The sequence below is a fragment of the Jatropha curcas genome, chromosome 11 (genome assembly GCF_041381405.1).
Source record: "Jatropha curcas cultivar XTBG-Jc1 chromosome 11, XTBG_Jcur_1.0, whole genome shotgun sequence".
Lineage (NCBI taxonomy): Eukaryota > Viridiplantae > Streptophyta > Magnoliopsida > Malpighiales > Euphorbiaceae > Jatropha > Jatropha curcas.
The window spans coordinates 22,711,847-22,733,115 of NC_143161.1; positions in this window are offsets into that span (position 1 = coordinate 22,711,847).

A 21,269-nucleotide genomic window follows, 5' to 3' on the forward strand; every position below is an offset into this window, starting at 1 on the left:
ATTCCTAATTTCTCTTGGTTGTGTGAAAAAAGATTTATTAACACATTTACTTCTCTTACATAGGTTGAAGTAGGGGCGATGGGCACCCGACTCCAACATTGGATTGAGGCGGATCCCCACTTCAGGCGATCAGATGCTCTGTCTCGGCGACGGTTTGTTTATCACATCCTGTTCTGAGACGTTATTACCTGGGTGAGCGAGTGAACTTCCAGGTTAGGGGCTGCCGCTCGGTTCCTCTTCCTCCCCCTGAGGACATGCGAGCGGGCAAACAGATGGTTCTTACAGATGTCCATACTGAGGGTATCCCGTACATGGAATTGATCCAAGGTGGAGATTACGACGAATTCTGCCAGGTGTTTCTGATGCGGCCCATCGGCTCCAGGTTCGACAGTCTCCCGAGGTCGACTCCTTCCCAGCCGCTTGGCACAACGTTCCTCTCGGGCTTCTGGTTCTTCGGCCAGGACTCCAAGGAGGAGGCCTGAGGCCCAGCCTCTTCTTCTACTCCGGTGGAGGGTCCGTCTCGAGCTGGCCCTAGTCATTTGGTTGGTGCCTTCAGGATTCCCCAGGCTATTTCAGAGGCTACCAGGCCTGTCCATCGGGGCTTGGCCAACTTGCACCTTCCATACAGCATTTCCTATTACACTCCTGAGGGTACTTCGTCTCTTAGGGAGGTATCCCTGGACCGTGTGAATCACCTGGCTCTTCCTCCTGATGACATTAATGAGGTAATGACTGGTAAATCTCTCATAAAAAGATTCATAAGAGATTTGTACATTGACTTTGTATTTTTGTGCGATTTCCAGGTTCCTGACGGCTTGATCCGTCAGATGATGGAGCTAATCCTTGGAATGCAGGAGGAACTACGTCAGCTTGGACACTGCAGGCTTTTGACGACCAGAGGCGGAGGAGGTCTCGCCGCTGATGGTTTGCTAGATTCTTTGCTTTCCTTTACTTTCTTTCCCTCTTTATTTTCCTGTATTGAATCTTGACCTGTATTTCTGTACTCCACTTATTTGTACCTGCACGTGATTAAGACTTGACAATATGTAGGTATGAGATTTGGAGCAGAAAAGGAAAAAAAAAAAAAAAGTACAAACATTTGTTTCTTTTTTTTTTGGAAGAGAAGAGGAAAAAGTTATTTTTTTTTATTTTATTCCTATTTATTTTTTTTCATTTTTCTTTTTTTTTTTTTTTTTTTTTTTTTTTTTTTATGCCTGCCTTGGCTGGGCAGGGCGTGTGCGCCCATCACTGGGCGCGCGTGCCCGCCCTGCTTGGGGCTGGCATGTCGCGCACCATCTGGGGCGCGTGCCCGCCCTGCTGGGCGGGCAGTGTGCGCCAAGACTGGGCGCGCGGGCCCGCACCTGCTGGGGCGGGTCTGTGCGCCCACTCTGGGCGGGCGTGCCCGCCCTAGCTGGGCGGGCATGTCCGCCCACGCTGGGCGGGCGTGCCCGCCCTAGCTGGGCGGGCATGTCCGCCCACGTTGGGCGGGCGTGCCCGCCCTGCCTGGGCGGTGCATGTGTGCCCACGCTGGGCGGCGTGCCCGCCCTAGCTGGGCGGGCATGTCCGCCCACGCTGAGCGGGCGTGCCCGCCCTTCCTGGGCGGCATACCCGCCTTAGAGGGCGCGGGCAGCCGCCCTTAGGCGCGACTTTCTTAATAAAAAGGCTGCTTTCAGCCCCTTTTTCTTTCATTCTGACTCTCAAACACTGTGCTTAAACAACTATTTAGGTCAGTTCTCTCTCTCCCTCCTTTTTTCTTTATTTTTTTATTTATTATATTTATTTATTTTTTTTTTTTTTTTTTTTTAATAAAAACAGGAAGGATAAATAAATAAGAAACATGAATCCCTTTTACAATCATAGCATGCATAGCTGGACCAGGAGTCTCTCCAAAGTTGAAAAGATCAATTTGGGGAGGTACGGGATTTCTCCTGTTATCACTCTTAGGGGCGTAGTAGTTGACTGGGACTTTGTGCGAGCCTGTATTAGATTTTGGGATCCTGAGGCTCACGTCTTTCGGTTTGGGGCTATGATGGAGGAAATGTGCCCTCTCTTTGAGGAATTTTGTGCGATTATAGGGTGTGATCCCAATGCTCCCTTGGTTAGGCACGAGGTGAAAGTTGGGTATGTTAAGTCGTTTGAGAACTTGTTTCGGTTTAGCCGACCACAGGCTAAGGCTATGATTGTGGATGACCAGAAGGCGATTCTGCTACCCCTGATTGATGAATTTTCAGAGACTTGCTTGGACGATCCTGACCGGATGAGGCTGAGGATGCGGGCCCTGGTTTTTTGCTTGTTGGCTGGTTTCTTATTCAACCGTGACCCGGGTTTTGGAGACTTGCGGCTTTGCCCTATGGTTTGGCAAATGGAGGATATGGGTTGCATTGGCGGTATTGTGCTGGCTGAGACCATTAGAAGTCTTGACAGAGCTGCTTTAGGGTTCGATGATTGGACTGTTTCCCCCATCATTCTCCAGGTATTTTTCTATTATCCTACCTCATTCTTCCTCTTCCTCTTCTTTTTTTCTTATAATGGAAAAGATCCATTATTCAGGTTTGGTTGAGGGATCACCTTCAAGTAGTGGCTGCTCCAACCTCCCTTCCTTACAATCCTTCTCAATATCGCATGCGGAAAATCTTGCTCTCCCACCCTTCTATTAAAACATGGACTTCATGGCTGGTTGAATTGGGTCCAAATGAGATACTGTGGTTCGTCCCTTGGTATAATATCAACTGCTTTATTCAGGTCAGCTTCCGCCATTCTCGGGTTTACCTCCTAGGCCTCACACACTGTACTTGGTACTGCGCTTCGCGCGTTCTGAGGCAGATGGGGATAGATCAGACTGTCCCTATTATGGATGACATTTCAGCTGATTCTGCGATTACTGCTGGTGTTACCCGAGCTGTTCTTAAAGCTTGGGTTAGAGATCACCGTATGGTTAGACCTTTACCTGATCCTACCAGCGTTCAGACTTCTCTCGAGTACCGGGCCTGGTTCATTACTACTGTCTGGCCAATTGAGAGACCAAGGAGGACTGCACTGCTGAGCGTACTCGAAGGTTGGGTTCAAGCTGATGCTGAGGATGAGGTTGGGACTGGTGAGGAGATCGTGCTGGCTCCTCGGACAGGCAAGGCTGGTTCGGTAGAAGACTCAGAGGATGCCGCTCCACGGAGGTGGCGGGATACCTAGACTTCTATAGACTTATGATTTTTTTTTGGGTTTATTTCTGGATGTATGCTTTGCCTTTTTTGGCTTTTTACTTGAGACTTTGGTTTAGACTTTATTATTTATTGGAATCTTTTGCTTTCTGCTTGATTTGAACTGCTTGCTTGAATTATGAATGTCATTTGTCTTTCAAACTTTCCAAGCATTTTCCAACTTTATTATTTTTTTTTTTTTTTTTTTTAAGCTCTAAGTTTTGCCTAAGCCGCCCTTTCGGGTTTTCAACTTAGCGAGCTACCCATTTTTGCCTAAGCTGCCCTTTTCGGGTTTTCAACTTAGCGGGCCCCGAATTTGCCTAAGTCGCCCTTTCGGGTTTTCGACTTAGCGGGTTTTTCTTTCTTTCTCTTTTTTTCTTCTTTTTTTTTGTTATTGGCAAAGAAGAAAAGAATTATGAAATGACTTTTTTTTTTTTATTAATGTTTAGACCGCGCCCAATGAAGGCTGCCTACATATCTCCGATATATAATTTCTTTTTTCCGAAGAGAATCAGGTCTAAAGTAGTTCCTTTTACATTATGCAAATGATTACAATTACACAAAATACCTTTTCAACTGATCTAAATTACATGGATTTGTGAATTCCAAACCATCCAAATCAGTCAAGATGACGGCTCCGCCAGATAGTATCTTCTTCAACACATAGGGTCCAGCCCAATGAGGACGAAACTTCCCACGTGGGTCTATGATTGGCTGTCTAATTTCCTTTAGGACCAAACAACCCTCTTCCAGTTTACGGTCTTTGACCTTTTTATTGAAATGCCGGGCCATTCTTCTTTGATACACTTGAGTTTGGTGGATTGCTCGTAGTCGCTTTTCATCCATGCCCAAGAGTTGCAAATGATAATTCTTAACCCAATCTGCTTCGCTGATCTGGCTTTCCCGGATGATCCTCGCCGACTGAACTTCCAGCTCAATAGGTAATACTGCTTCCATGCCATATACTAAGGAATACGGGGTCGCCCCAGTAGGCGTTCTGATTGAAGTCCTATATCCCCATAAGGCATTTGGTAACTGTTCGTGCCAAGATCTATGCTTTTGAACTGTCTTCTGCAAAATGACCTTTATGGCCTTGTTTGCAGCCTCAACTGCCCCGTTCGTCTGTGGACGGTAGGGAGAGGACTTATGATGCTGGATCTTCTTTCGCTTCAGCAGGTCTGAAAACTCGTTTTGAAAATGAGATCCACTATCAGTGATAATCTCGAATGGTGTTCCATACCGACAAAGGATGTGGGTACGAACGAACTGTGCTGCCTTCTTGGCATTCAAAACCGAATAGGAGGCTGCCTCGATCCACTTTGTGAAATAATCAACAGCAACCAGGATAAATTGGTGGCCATTAGAGGCCTTCGGATGGATCTTTCCAATTATGTCTATGCCCCAGATTTGCGAAAGGCCATGGTGAGGCTATGGGATTCAGATTGACCGGAGGCTGCCTTTGCAGTTTAGCGAAAATTTGACACTCGTGGCATTTCCGTGTGTGCCTCACGCAATCTTCGTTCATAGTTGACCAGTAATAACCCAGGTTCATAATTTTCCGAGCCAGGGCCATCCCATGCATGTGTGGACCAGATTCCCCATTATGTACGGAATCCATGATGGTTTGAGCCTCTTCTTCGTCAACGCACCTCAGGTGCAAGCCATTCCAACTTCTTTTATACAGAATTCCCTCAGTAAGGAAATATCCGGATGCTAACTGTCTCAATGTCCGTTGATCAGTTTTAGTGGATCCCTCCGGATAGGCTTCACCCTGAAGATAGTTCTGTATATCCCAGTACCAAGGCTTGTCATCCACCAAATTCATAACGTGTGCTGGCTGTTTCTGTAGCCGGACTGTCAGAGGTCGAATGACTTGGTCTCCCTCTACATTGACCATGGAGGCCAAAGTAGCTAGGGCATCGGCAAACTGATTCTTGGCTCGCGGTAAGTAGTGAAAAGATAATTCCTCAAATTGTTGAGCCAATTCGTCTAAGCGTTGTAGGTAAGGAACCAAACGCTCTTCCTTGATTTTCCACTTCCTTAGGGCCTGGGAGATTATCAGGTTGGAATCTCCGAAAACCCTAAGGATTTTTATTTCTTTTTCTAGGGCGGCTTCTAATCCCTTGATACAGGCTTCGTATTCGGCCTCATTATTGGTACAGTCGAAGTCTAGTTTAACTGCAATTGGGACGTACTCTCCACAAGGAGTTTTGAATACGACACCAACCCCATTTCCATGGTAGTTTGAAGCTCCATCAAAGTACATCTCCCAGACTTCTCTTTCCAAATTCAACAAGTCTTCATCAGGAAATTCCACCTCCGGCATTTGGTCTTCAACTGGCAGTTCTGCTAATTGGTCAGCCAAGGCTCCGCCTTTTACTGCCTTCCGTTGTACAAATTTTAGGTCATAAGCTGCAAGCACCGATACCCACTTTGCCATCTTACAGTCAAGGACCGGCCTTTCCATAAGGAATTTCAAGGGGTTCGATTCAGAAATAACGTGCGTAGTGTAAGACGAGAGGTAATGTTGCAGCTTTGTACATGCCCAGACCAGAGCCAAACACAGCTTCTCTATTTTATTATATTTCAATTCGTATTCTAGCATCCTCTTACTGAGGTAATACACGGCATTTTCTACCCTTGTATCTTCTGCCTGCTGAGCTAACATTGCACCCATAGCTTCTTCTGTCACTGATAGGTACAATAGCAAAGGCTTTCCTACCCTTGGTGGTTGTAAAACTGGTGGGGATAACAGGTATTGCTTGATTTGGTCGAAAGCTGCCTGACAATCCTCATTCCATTTGACTGCCACTCCTTTCCTAAGTAGCTTGAAAATTGGGCCACAGGTATCAGCCAACTGATTGATGAAACGGCTGATGTACTGTAGCCTTCCCAAGAAACCTCGGACTTCTTTTTCGGTCTTTGGTGCTGGCATTTCCAGAATAGCTTTGGCCTTTGAAGGGTCAATCTCTATGCCCTTCCGACTAACCATATGCCCCAGAAATACTCCGGACGTGGCTCCAAACAGACATTTCGCCGGGTTGAGCTTCAAATTATACTTTCGAAGTCTAAGGAAGAACTTCTCAAGTGCTGTTGTATGTTCTTCGGTTGTTTTTGACTTAACCACCATATCATCCACATACACTTCCACCTCCTTGTGAATCATGTCGTGAAAGATGGTCGTTGCCATTCTTTGATAGGTTGCCCCGGCATTTTTGAGCCCGAAGGGCATGACCCTATAGCAGTAGGTTCCCCATTCCGTGATGAATGCCGTCTTCTCTTTGTCTGGCAAATGCATCATTATTTGATTATACCCGACAGCAAGATCGGTCAAAGAGACCGTCTCGTGTCCAGCCATTCGGTCCACCAACAAGTCAATATGCGGCAGGGGGAAGTCGTCCTTCGGACATGCTCTATTCAAATCCCGATAATCCACACACATTCTGACTTTGCCATCTTTCTTCGGCACCGGCACAATATTTGCTAACCATGTTGGGTAGGCGATGGGTTCTATGAACTTATTCTCTAGCTGCTTGGCAACCTCCTCCTTGATTTTTAAGGACCATTCCGTCTTCAGTCTTCTGAGTTTTTGTTTCACCGGTTTGGCTTCCGGATATACCGGAATCTTGTGCACCACTATTGCTGGGTCAATTCCCGTGATGTCACTCGCCTTCCACATGAAACAATCGGCAAACTTCTTCAAACATTTACTGACCTGTTCCCTGTTCATGCAATCAGATGCAATGTGTGTATGTTCATTTTCTTCTTTGCCAATCATTATTTTTTCCTTTTCATTTTTTATTTCATTTATTTGATCATTTTTGCTTGGAAATGCTTGGAAAGATAGACACGCAGGGTAATCAAGAATTTGCAGACCTTTATTAATTATGACAGAATCGTCTTCAAAAGTTACATCAAGTTTGAAATCTGGATCTTCTAGATCCGACACAGACGACTCAGAACTGGAACTGGACTCTGACTCGGTTCCAGACTCGGGATCAGACTCAGACTCAGTACAGGACATGATTACAGACTCTGGTGCTAGGTTTGACTCGGGAGGGGGTTTATCAGCAGTGTGCTCCTCCTCGGCGTACCAGTTGTCAAGAGGTCCTTCGCTTGGCTTGATCAGGTTGAGCAGGTCTTGATTCCCATCATTTCCTGTGATGACTGCAACCTCATCAAAGAGACTAGGCTGCATGAAGTCCTCGGTTTCCAGTTTAGTGATGGTTTCGGGCCCGTTGCCCCAGACATTGGCAAATACTTCTAATCCCGGCAGCATCTTCTTAGCAGTCGGGCAGGGGAATGGCTCCGGGAAGCCACAATAAGGAATTGTCTCTCCTAGTTTACAGAAATAGCCATTCAAAGTCAGATGATATGGCCGCATTTGTATGCCTCCCTTCTTCCTTCGTCTTATCCTTTCAGTGCGGTCTTCCTCGGTAGGCTCATAACCCAGTCCATAAGTTCCTTCATTTACCGGACACTCCCAGGCCTGCAGTGCGGGGTATGTTTTTCCTGACCTTGCCATAATCATTCCTGGCAGGTAGGACATCTTCAGCATCAAAGGCACTATGCAGTTTATCCGTACTGTCCCGAAATCAAAGAGAACTCGAGAATTGGCAGGCTTTCCTTCTACGCATTGCACGGTGTCATACTGAAATCCTGAGAGAGGTAGGTTGGCAGTTTCAGGACTGACCTCAAAGAGAGGCTGGCCCTTTGGCTTTTTCAGCTGATTGTAGTCATCCCCTTGAATGGTGATAACTTTGTCTTCATAGGGAAACTTGACCTTTTGGTGCAAGGACGAGGGTATTGCCTTGGTGTGGTGTATCCATGGTCTACCTAGAAGCAGATTAAAGCTGGTTGGTACATCAATAACCTGAAACGGAACTTCCATCACAGTTGGCCCAACTGTTAATTTCAGTGTGGCAACCCCCAATACTTCCCTCCGGGTACTATCGTATGCTTTCACTATTTGATCTGATGGAGTGAAGTCTGTTTCCTCCAACCCTAAGCAGCTGGCTACCCTTAGTGGACAGACATTCAGAGCTGACCCATTGTCAATGAGAACCATGGGCACCGTTTTGTCTCTGGTCTGAACCGTGACATACAGGGCATTATTATGACTGCCCCCCTCTTTAGGCAGGTCCTCATCAGAAAACCCGATGCTTTGTACTTTGGATGACTGGGTGAGGGTGGAGACTAGTACTTCCGGGCTAACCTCCACTGACGTCTGTAATTGGCTCAAAGCCTTGCAAAGAGCTTGGCGATGAGGAAAGGATGCTGCCAACAGTTCCCAGATTGATACCCTAGCTTGTGTCTTTTTCAATTGTAAGAGTACCGAGTCCTCTTTTGGCTCCTCTGCCCTCTGGTAGGGCTTGTTGTGGATTTTATCCAAAACCAGTGGCTCATACTGTCTCCCGCTCCTGGTAATAGCATCGACCTCTTCACTTAGGTCGTTCAGATCCAGGACACATATGTTATTCATCTCTAGGAACAGTTCGAAAGGATCGATCAGCTCCTGGTCATCTATAATAGCATTTACCCCATGATTTGGTAAGGGGTTAGTACTAATGTTTGGTTTACTTCTCGGGATGATCGACCCATTGTCTACCAGATCTTGTATGCGGTTCCTAAGCGTCCAACACGCTTCAGTCTTATGCCCATATCCCTGATGGTATTCACAGTATTCATCTGCTTTGTAATTCCTTGGTAAAGGATTTGGTGGGGGCCTTGCTTCCAAAGGCTTGATGTAATTGGCCTTGACAGCCTCTCGGAAAACCAAAAGGATTGGCATCCCGAGATCAGTATAGGTTCTTCTGGACTGATTGCCATTTCTCATGTTCCCCACACGCAAAGGGTTAGTGGGGGTGATGCTTGCCACTTCATGGACTTTACTAGCTTGGCTAGGTTTCTTGTACTTTGAGGTTCCTGAGTCTTCTTTCAGTTGCCCCATTTGAATCAGATCTTCTACCTTCGTAGCAGTGGCAATGAGTGACTGAAACGTTGGTAGGTACTGAGTTTGTAACCGCTGTTGGTAGACAGGCTGCAGATTCTTTATTATTATGTCTACCTGTTCTTGTTCTGAAGGCCGGTTAATCATTGGGCGGCCTTGGCCCTCCACCTCGTAAGGAACGAGGAAAAAGGTTCATTATTTTTCTGCTTAGTAGTCTCTAATTCCCTTCGGGTAACATCCACCTCCATGTTGTAGTGATACTGGGAATTAAATGCATTACAGATATCCTCCCAGGTCTTCATCTTAGACCGATCAAGGCTAACAAACCATCTTAATGCAGCACCAGTAAGAGATTGTTGGAACAACTGAGCAAGGAGCTCACTGCTCAATCCGAATGGGTTTAAGGCACCCACATACATTTTCAAATGTGTTTTAGGACAAGTGGTTCCATCAAACTTGTCCATGTTGGGCATCTTGAACTTAGTTGGTAATCTGGCTTCAGGGAACAAAGACAAGGAGTCCATGTCCACCACTTCCTTATGGGTCTTGAGGGCAGTGATTGACCTTTCTAAAAGCTCTAGCTTCTCTCTCATTCTCTGAGCTTCCAGCTCAGAAGCAGTTTTGGAAGGCATCTCATCCAGGTTTAGGACGGGGTCTATAGGTTCAGCAGCAGGACCCTGGTTGGAGGCAGCAGGTCCACTTCCCCCAGCGGAAGCCCCATTTCCATTACCATTCCCATTTCCCAATTCAGCTATCAGGGCGGTCCTTTGGGCAGCTAGTGCCTCATTCATTCTGGCCTCCATTCTAGCCTCTAGTTGTTCGATGAGGGTTTGGATATCAGCAAGTGATGCCATTGGTGCAGATAGGGTTGTTGGAGTTGTAGGCGAAGCTGGTGTAGCTGGTGAAGCTGGTGAAGCTGGTGATAGCACTGTAGGTGTGTCTGGCACTTGGGTAGGCACTCGGATTGTGGGCACCTGTAAGGGTAAGGGTAGCTGGATTAGGTACAGTGGTTGGTGTATCAGGTAACTGATATGAGGTAGATTGACTCTTTGTCCAACTGTGCATGACTGAATGTAAAAGGGTGTTTTTCTGCTCTCTTTGTGTTTATCCCATGCCTATGATATGTCGTGAATGCACATAACAACATGTCATAAACCATTTAATGAATATGATTCACATCATTGGGTGCATACAGCCCTAAAGGGTAGGTTCTATAGGCTATGACTCAAATAGAGAATCGGTTTATAAGGGACCCTTGAACCTTGAGTATGGATATACCTAACCACATGTGAAACAAAGAGTTTCACGTGGGTCCAGTGGTACGCATACCCATGGGCCACCCCCAAAAGGATTAGGGGCGGTTTGCGGTAACAGGGAGGACGCTTTGGCTGTCCGTCGACATAATCAAAGAGACCTGCCGATCAGCGCTACTTGCTATCCAGACTCAGAAGTTTGAACAGAGAGAGAAGAAATTCATTTGAAATTCATTTTTTATGCAATGGAGAAAAAGATTCTCAATCGTGCACATAAGTCAACAAATTTAAATGTCTTAATTAAATTTGTCAATCAAGTTCAAATTTCCCTTATTAAGCATTCTTAAAGAAGGAATACTCAATTTGTGCTTAGGTACCCTGCAAAACAAAGCATAGTAAAATAATACCCTAAAGAAGGGCAGGTTAGTCTATGCAGCAATTGTAGTCCACTATTATGCAAAAAGATTACATAAACAGTCCCCAGTGAAGTCGCCAAACTGTGAACCCCTCCCCAAAATATCAAATGCAATATGAAGGCATGTGACTAAGGAAGAAAATGCACGTGATGTGTGAGTCGCCACCTTGTTTAATTGTTTCAGGGTAAACTAGGAAAAAACCCTAAGTGACTCCATTTTTAATTAACCTAGTTACTAGATTAATTACCCAATGTCTAAAGCATGGTGTGCAAACCCGAGATGGATCCCGAGACTATGTCATGCTGATAAACTAACCATGAATGAATGCTTGAATGCTTTGCAAGGTAAATGATGTGATTGGACCAAATAAAAGGTTTATGTGATTTTGACTTGCCGCTCGGGGTTAAATCCCAAACGTGCCTACGTACTTCCGTTTGAATGGAAGATCAAAGTCGACGTAGTTCGATACGCCTCTTTTTAGAGGGCTTTGAATGGGATGCTTTATGCATGAGTGTGTGTATGCTCCGTGCATTTTGTTTAGGCTTTTTGCCAAAAGACTGATTGATTTAGGCACTTGGTGCCAAAATGTTGATTTTGAGGCTTTTAGCCAAAAGAGTTTAATTTGGGCTTATTCTTGCCAAAAGATTGATTTTTTAAGGCATTTGTGCCAAAACGAATTGTTTTAAGGCTTTTAAAGCCAAAATATTGGTTTAGGCACTTAATTTGCCAAATGATATTAATTGGGCGATTATCGCCTAAATGGATTGATTTAAGGCAGTTTATTTGCCAAAAAAAATTGTTCGAAGGCTTTTAGCCAAAGAAATTTAATTTAAGCGATTTGTCGCTACAAAAAGGTTAATCTTCACTTATAGGCGATTTGTTTGCCTAAAGTGATTAATTAAAGGCTTTTAGCCAAATTTTGATTTAAGCGGTTTGTCGCTATGAGAACGAAATCAATTCTCACTTATAGGCAATTTGTTTGCCTAAAGTGATTAATTAAAGGCTTTTAGCCAAAATATTGCTTGAAGCGATTTGTCGCTATGGAAAAGAATCAATTCTCACTTATAGGCAATTTGTTTGCCTAAAGTGATTAATTAAATTGAAATATAGGCAATTTATTGCCATAAAAAGAAAAAGTGTTTAATCAGGGCCTTTTAGTCACAATTATTGATTAATTAGACTTAGGCAAAAAAAACTGTTCGAAATAAGGCACTTTCACCATAGTTATTGATTAACTAGGCTTTTAGCCAATATTGTCGAATTTAAGCTTTAATATCGCGATTATTAATTAACCGGGCACTTAAGCTTAATTTTATTTATTTAAGACCATTTTATTTGCCTGGTGGATGATATGAATGCATTTATGCCGTTATAGAATTTAGGCGGAGTAGAAGAGAAGCATGCATGAAGTGCTAAAATTAAATAGGCAGAGTTTTGTTTACATACCTGATTTAATCGTCGACCGCTTCTTAACTCCAGGTTAAGCTCCTCGTTAAGGGAATTAATTTTAATTTAATTTTAAGTGACCAGGTATCACAACAATAAAATAAAATTAAAACTAAAAAAATGCAAGAAAGCAGTAAAGAATCGCAAAGAGCGTAGGGAGAAGGAGCGTCCGTCAACACAGACTGAGTGAGTAAAATGGAGCCCCGGGGCCTCTTTTTATAGGAAAAAAACGCACCCCGGGCGCGCCTGCCCGCCCTCGAGGGCGGGCGTGCCCGCCTAAGAGAGCGGGCGTGCCCGCCCATGCTGGGCGGGCGTGTCCGCCCAAGCTGGGCGGGCATGCCCGCCTGGCTTGGGCGGGTGTGCCCGCCCAAGCTGGGCGGGCGTGTCCGCCCAAGCTGGGCGGGCGTGCCCGCCCATGCTGGGCGGGCATGCCCGCCTGGCTTGGGCGGGTATGCCCGCCCATGCTGGGCGGGCGTGTCCGCCCAAGCTGGGCGGGTGTGCCCGCCCATGCGAGGCGGGCATGCCCGCTTGGCTTGGGCGGGCAGGCCCGCCCCCGTGGGCGGGCACGTGTGCCTTTTCTCCTTATTATTCCGGAGGCTTTTCCGGGAGTTCCGGATCTCGGAAAAATATTCCGAGACCAGTTCCGTGATCCTCGTAATTTTTCGGACATTTCAAGTACCATATTGGCACACTTCCGGTGAACTTTTTTGAATGACCTCCGGTCCGACCGGACTGTTTGCAGTCCGAAAAAAAATGGCTCTTTGAGCCTCAAAATTTGAGTATTCACACCGGCCCACATCATGAATTTGGTCGATGACAAGCCCTGGTTTTGGGACGTTCAAAATTATCTTCAGGATGAGGCTTACCCGGATGGATCCTCAAAGACTGATCAACGGACATTGAGACAGTTAGCATCCGGATATTTCCTTACTGGGGGAGTTCTATATAAAAGAAGTTGGAACGGTTTGCATCTAAGATGCGTAGATGAAGGGGAAGCTCAAACCATTATGGATTCCTTACACAACGGGGAGCCCGGTCCACACATGCACGAGATAGCTCTGGCTCGAAAAATTATGAACCTGGGTTATTACTGGTCAACTATGAATGCAGATTGCGTGAGGCACGCGCAGAAGTGCCATAAGTGTCAAATTTTTGCTAAGTTGCAAAAACAGCCTCCGGTCAATTTGAATCCCATTGCTTCACCTTGGCCCTTCGCAACTTGGGGCATAGATGTGATCGGAAAGATCCACCCAAAGGCTTCCAATGGTCATCAATTCATCCTGGTTGCTGTAGATTATTTCACTAAGTGGATCGAGGCAGCCTCTTATTCGATTTTGAATGCCAAGAAGGCGGCACAGTTCGTTCGTACTAACATCCTTTATCGGTACGGAACGCCATTTGAGATCATCACTGATAATGGGTCCCACTTTCAGAGTAAATTTTCTGATTTGTTGAAAGAAAAGAGAATCCAACATCATAAGTCCTCACCCTATCGTCCACAAACAAATGGGGCTGTAGAGGCTGCAAATAAGGCTATAAAAGTCATTTTGCAGAAGACAGTTCAAAAGCACAAAGCTTGGCACGAACAGTTACCGAATGCCTTATGGGGGTATAGGACTTCAATCAGAACGCCCACCGGAGCAACTTGGTATTCCTTGGTATATGGTATGGAGGCGGTGCTGCCTGTTGAACTGGAAGTTCGGTCGGCAAGAATCATCCGGGAAAGCCAAATCAGCGAAGCAGATTGGGTCCAGAATTACCACCTCCAACTCCTTGGTATTGATGAGAAAAGATTACAAGCGATCCACCGAACTCAGGTTTACCAGAGGAGAATGGCTAGGCATTTTAATAAGAAGGTCAAAGACCGAAGATTGGAAGAAGGTTGTTTGGTCTTGAAGGAAATTAGACAACCAGTCATAGACCCACGTGGGAAGTTCCGTCCTCATTGGGCTGGGCCCTACATTTTAAAGAGAATACTGTCCGGCGGAGCCGTCATTTTGACTGATTTAGATGGTTTGGAGTTCACGAATCCATGTAATTTAGATCAGTTAAAAAGATATTATGTGTAATTATAATCATTGCATGATGTAAAAAAGAGCTACATTAGACTTGATTCTCCTTGGAAAAAAGAAATTATGTATCAAAGATATGTAGGCGGCCCTCTTTTGGGCGCGGTCTAAACATTAATGGAAAAATCATTTCATAATTCTTTGCCCAAAAAAAAAAGTGAAAAAAAAAAGAAAAACCCGCTAAGTTGAAAACCCGAAAAGGGCGGCTTAGGCAAAAGTCGGGGCCCGCTAAGCTGAAAACCCGAAAGGGCGGCTTAGGCAAAAATGGGTAGCTCGCTAAGCTGAAAACCCGAAAGGGCGGCTTAGGTAAAAGTTAGAGCTTGAATAAATAAATTGGGAAATGCTTGGAAAGCCCAAAAGTCAAAACTGTAATGTCAGTCAAGCAAAAGAGTCCATAAAGTTCAAAAATAAATAAAATAAAAGTCTAAGTCCAAAAAAAAAAACATACATCCAAAGCCAAAAGATAAATCCAAAGTCGAATTCCAAATAAAGTCAAAAGTCAAAATAGCAAAAGAAAAAACAAAAGTCCAAAAAATCTAAGTGTCCCGTCGCCTACGTGGGGCAACATCCTCAATGTCGTCTTTAGGTGCTGAACCCTCTCCAACCTCGCCTGTCCGAGGAGCCATCACAATCTCCTCGTCAGTCCCGTCCGCATCATCGGCTCCAACCTGAGCCCAACCCTCAAGTGCACTCAGCAGTGCGTTCCTCCTTGGCCTCTCAATTGGCCAAACAGAGCGATGAACCAGGTTCAGTACTCTGGAAAAGTATGAACACCGACAGGATTAGGTAGGGGCCTAACCATGTGATGATCTCTAACCCAGGCCTTAAAGATGGCTCGGGTAACACCCGGAGTAATAACTGAATCAATAGAAGTGCCATCCACAATCGGAATAGTCTGGTCTATCCCCATCTGCCTTAAAACGCGCGAAGCGCAGTACCACGTGCAATGTGTAAGGCCTAGAAGGTAAACTCGGGTATGGCGGAAGCTAACCTGGATAAAGCGGGTGATGTCATACCAGGAAATGTACCACAATACCTCATTTGGACCCAACTCAATCAGCCATGAGGTCCATGCATCAGTAGACAGATGAGTGATCAGGATCCTTCGCATACGATACTAAGAGGGGTTATAAGGCAAGAAAGTAGGAGCAGGAACCACTTGGAGGTGGTCCTTTAACCAAACCTGAGTATAGATCCTTTCTATTACGAAGGAATAAACCAAAAGAAAGAAGAGACAATAAGGAAAAGGAGAAGGGAAAATACCTGAAGAATGATCGGAGAGACAGTCCAATTGTCCAAACCCAAGGCGGCTCTGTCAAGACTTTGGATAGTCTCAACTAGCACAATACCGCCAATGCAGCCCATGTCCTCCATCTGACGAATCATCGGACAGAATCATAAATCTCCAAAGCCTGGGTCCTTATTAAACAAGAAACCCGACAATAAGCAGAAAACAAAAGCACGTATCCTCAGCCTCATCCGATCTGGGTCATCTGGTCGAGTCTCTGAAAATTCATCAATCAGTGGTAGCAGAATTGCATTCTGGTCATCCACAACCATGGCCCTAGCCTATGGCCGGCTGAACTGGAATAGACTTTCAAACGACCGCATATACCCAATTTTGACCTCATGTCTAACCAAAGGGGCATTGGGATCGCACCCTATAATCATGCAGAATTCCTCAAAGAGAGGAGACATTTCCTCCATCATGGCACCGAATCGAAAACGTGGGCCTCCGGGTCCCAAAATCTGATGCAGGCCTGTAAAAAATCCCAGTCTATAACTACTCCCCTAAGGATAGCAATAGGAGATAGACCGTACCTCCCCAAATTGATCTTTTCTACCTTGGAGAGACTCTTAGTCCAATTGTGCATGTTGTGGTTATAAAAGGGATTCATTTTTTAAAAATAAAGAAGAAGAAGAAATTGACTGATTTCCTAGAGAAAACTGCTTTTTTGGCTCAAATTTCGAGAGGATTTGAGAGAAATCTTTGAGTTTGAAAGTTAAAAATGAATGTAAAAGTGAAACTTCAGCTATTTATAAGGAAAATAGCCAAAAGGCGGGTCTTCTGGACGCATCCAATTTTCGCCTTCAAAATTTGTTTTTCAGACAACCACCGACTCCCATAAATCATTTTTATGGTTGCCGGTGGGGGGCAACTGTGAATACTCAAATTTTGAGGATCAAAAAGCCTGTTTTCCCGAACTGCAAACAGTCCGGCCGGACTGGATGCCATTCGGAAAGTTCATCGAAAGTATGCCAATATGGTACTTGAAACGTCCGGAAAATTACGAGGATCGCGGAACTGGTCTCAGAATATTTTTTGGAGGTACGAAACTCCTGAAAAAGCCTTTGGAACGAAAAACTAGTGAGTGGACAGGATAGGGCAGCAGTAGCCGCCGTCCACGACGGCAGCGCCCGCCCTCCAGCCTGGGTTTTCCCTATAAATACAGCCCCGAATCGACAGTTTTAGGGACTCGGTCTGTGTTGACGGATGCTCTCTTCTCTCCTACGCTCCTTGCGGTTCTTCTACTGCTTTTCTACATTTAGTGTAGGCTTTTATTACTCTGCTGTTGTGATATTTGGTCGCTTAATTGAATTAATTTTAATTAGTATTCCCCGAACGAGGAGCTTAATCTGAAATTTTCAAACTGAAGCTAAGAAGCGGCCGCCGATTAACTTAGGTAATAACGAAACTCTGCCCATTTAATTTCAGCATTTTGTGCATATTTCTCTTCTACTCTAAACTCTAATTAAATAACTGCATTCACACCATCGTCATTTTGGCAGCAAATTGCCTTAAGTAAATAAGTTTAGGCTAAAATGCCCGGTTAATCAATAATCGTGGTATTAAAGCTAAACTTCGAACATATTGGCTAAAGTGCCTAGTTAATTAATAACTACAGTGTGATTGCCTTTATTTCGAACTGTTCGGCTAAAAGTCCAATTAATCAATAATTGTGGCTAAAAGCCTTAATCAATCACGTTTTTGGCAACAAATTGCCTACAGTTTAATCAATCACGTTTTGGCAACAAATTGCCTACGGTTTAATCAATCGCTTTTGGCAACAAATTGCCTATAATTCAAATAACCACTTTTTGGCGACAAATCGCCCCAATATCACCTTTTCTTTGGCGATACCTAAATTACATATCATCTTTTGGCACGAATGCCTTAATCATTTTGGCGACAAATCGCCCAACAAAACCCCTTTGGCACAAATGCCCTTAATCAATCACTCTGGTGACAAATCGCCTAACCAATCTTTGGCAACAAATTGCCTAATCAAATATCAACTTTTGGCACAAATGCCTTAATCAACCATTTTGGCGACAAATAGCCCAAACATCAATTTTGGCAATAAATTGTCCAATCAAGCACCTTTTGGCAATAAATGCCTAAAACAGAAAATCAATCAAACTTTGGCAAAATGCCTAAAAAGAAATGCACGAAGCATGCACACACTCATGCATGAAGCATACCCCTTCAAAATGCCTTTGAATAGGCTTTATCGAACTACGTCGGCTTTGATCTCTCATTCAAACGAGAGTACGTAGGCACGTTTGGGATTTAACCCCGAGCGGCAAGTCGAAATCACCAAAACACTTTACTGGTCCAATTGCATCAAATTACCTTGCAAAGCATTTACACTTAGATTAGTTAATCAGCATGACATAGTCTCGGGATCCACCTCGGGTTCGTAGATTGTGCCTTAAACTTTGGGATAATTAATCTAGACTTAGGTTAATTAAAATTGGAGTCATTTAGGGTTCTTTCTTAGTTTTCCCTTATAAAAATAAACTAGGTGGCGACTTCATAAAACACACATGTGAGCATACCTCATTTGAGCATTAATTTTGCCTTGCAGGGAGGGTTCACATTATGTCTTGATCTTTTTAGTAACAAATTTCTTAGAAAAAGATTTTCTCGGTTTTGGAAAATATCTCTATAAAAATCTGATTTTTATTCACTTGCCTAAATGAAAGAGACTTTGTCTCAATCGTTTTTGGTAATAGAATAATTAGATAAAGATCTTTTATGTTTTAATTTTCGAAAAATAATTTTTTAAGGAAATCCAAAATCTTGGTTTTATTTACTTACCTAAATGAAAGAGATTTTATCTCAATCATTTTTGGTAATAGAATGTTTCGAAAAAGATTTTAAATATTCTTAATTTCAAAAATTATGTTTTAAAGGAAAGTCTAAAAGCTCTCTCTTATTCGCCTACCTAGAAGAAAAAGATACTGACTCAAAGAATTTTTGGTAATAAAGATCTCTGTATTTTCTAAATTTGGAAAGTCAATATTTTGATTTGAAAAGAAGAGATTTTACTTTCTAAAACGGGATTTTCATCCCTCTATATAAGGCGTCTTTCCCTTTAAAAGACGTAGAGTTTTTGTTTTAAGAGTATACGTCCATTGATTAAATCTTTTATCTCTTAAAACTTACTCTCAACCCCCTTATTTCTTTTCATCTTATTACTTCACGTTCTATCTTTAAAAGAGAAAAGAAATTTTATAACAACTTCTTTTGAAAAACGGTTCTAATCTCTAAAATGATTTTCTAATCTTAAATACTGTTTTTCCTGTGCTTATATTTGAATTTCTATCTATCTATTTAGATTCTGTAATCTTTTGTAGACAAGTTTTTATTTGAAAACATATGTGTAATAGCTCAGGTGAGAAGCTATTGTGAAATAGGTTATCAAGCGACCGTCTCCGTGAGAGAGATTCTAATGTCTTGATTTGAGTTTCTGTTCTCTGCCAAAAACAGAAAGGGTTGAGGTTAACTAGAACCTTAGAAAATCTAGTGGGGCAAAGGGTAGATCTAGGAGTTGATCTATTGCCTTGTACTGTTGGTTTGTCTCTTACCCTTAAAAAGAGATAACATAGTTGAGGATCTCAAGATGAGTCTTGGGGAGTGGATGTAGGCGAGTTAGTGCTGAACCACTATAAATCACTGTGTTAATCTTTTATTTTCTGAAGTTCTGATTGATACTATTTTACTCACACTTCTGTTTATATTTTAGAAATGCTAAAGTTTTGTTAATGGTTTTGATGTTCTAAACTGGAATAAGCTTTATCTATTACTGAACATTAGAACTCTAGACTTCTGCATAGTGAATATACCAAGTTCTAAACTATTCTTCTATTTACAGTATATCTCACTATTTGGGTTTTAATCAGTTTTCTAATCTGCCTTAGAGCTTTGTGAAGCAGTTCAGAATTTAATAATTGTCTCTCACATAGTCTTTAAAATATATCTAAACTTTATGAGGAAGTTCTAAAAGTAATAGCTTTCCTTTATAAAGTAGTTTTTGAAATTGAATAAGATATTGTGAAGTAGTTCTAATCTATAACTGTTCTTTACAAAGTCATTCTATTTTTTGCATAGAGCTTTGTGAGGAAGTTCTAACCTTAATAACTTACTCTCACAAATGCATACTTTTCCGCTGCAACAGAATTCTAAGTTTGGTTTTAAAAGTTAAATTTTTATTTTTAGAAAACCCTATTCACCCCCCTCTTAGGTTGTGCCACACATATATGGGACCCACAATCTGGTATCAGAGCTTTGGCTCTTGATTTACCGAAGCTTAACAGCTTAAGAGATAAGATCCTATGGTAGCCCCACTTTCTCTTACATCTTTAGAAGGTAAATCTGTTTCGAAACCATCTCTGTTCAATGGTTCTAATTACTCTTATTGGAAAACCAGAAGGAAAAATTTCATAAAATCAGTTGACATAAACTGCTGGAGGAATGTCATTACTGGTCTTCGTATTCCTATAAAAACTGTATAAAATGAGAGAGTTAGAAAAACAGAAGAAGAATATACTGATGCTAATTGGAATGATATTTCTATAAACGCAAAAGCTATTAATATTCTTCACTATGCATTAGATCCAACAGAATACAACAAAATTTCTAGATGTAAGTCTGCAACGAAAGTCTGGAAAAAACTTAGAGTTACCTATGAGGGTACGGATAGAGTAAAGGAATCCAGAATTAATATCCTTTGGAGAGAATCTGAAATGTTTAGTATGCAAGAAGGAGAAACTATTGCTAAATTAAATTCTAGATTTACTGATATAGTTAATCCTTTGAGAACTCTTGGAAAGGAAATTTCAGAAGATGAGCTTGTTAAGAAAATCCTTTTTAACTAAAAAATGGAATTCTATAGGAACTGTTATGAATTACAAAGAGACTCCCGTTACTTATGATTATCTGATAGGAGCTCTTATTTCAGAAGAGATGAAATCTTCTTTGACTATAGAAGATAAGAAAAAGAAAGGACTAGCTTTGAAAGTAGTTTCTAGTGAAAAAAGTTCTTTTGATCTTGATAGGGATGATTTAGCACTTGTTGCTAAGAGATTCAAAAAGTTTTATAAAAAGAGTGGAAGGCCACAGAAAAAGTTTATTAAAAAGAACTTTCCATCTAAAAATAACAACTTACCTAAGAAAGAACCTTATGAAGTGGTTTGTTATGAATGCAATAAGCCCGGCCATATCAAGCCCAACTGTCCTAAGTTGAAAAAGAGGTCAAAGAAAGAAAAGCTGAAGCAAGCATTCATAGCTGCTTCGAGTGATTCAGATGTTTCTAATTTTGAAAGCCAAAGTGATCAAGAAGAAACTGCAAATATCTGTCTAATGGCCACTATCAATTTGACTCCAAGGAAATCAGCACTCTAACTTCAACACAAAAAGCTAAAAGCAATAAAATAGATGCAATGGTCCAAAAGTGTGAAGAAAGCAATGTAAGTATTTTTGAACCAGAATCTAAAAATGATCTTTTAGATACTTATAATAACCTTTGCAATGAATTTGGAAAGCTTGTTAGAAAGTATAAAGTTCTAAAGAAGGATTTCAGAAAGTTAAAAACTAAATGCAATCATTTAAAAGATGCTTTTTATCAAGATGTTACATGCAAAGATCTTATCATAGA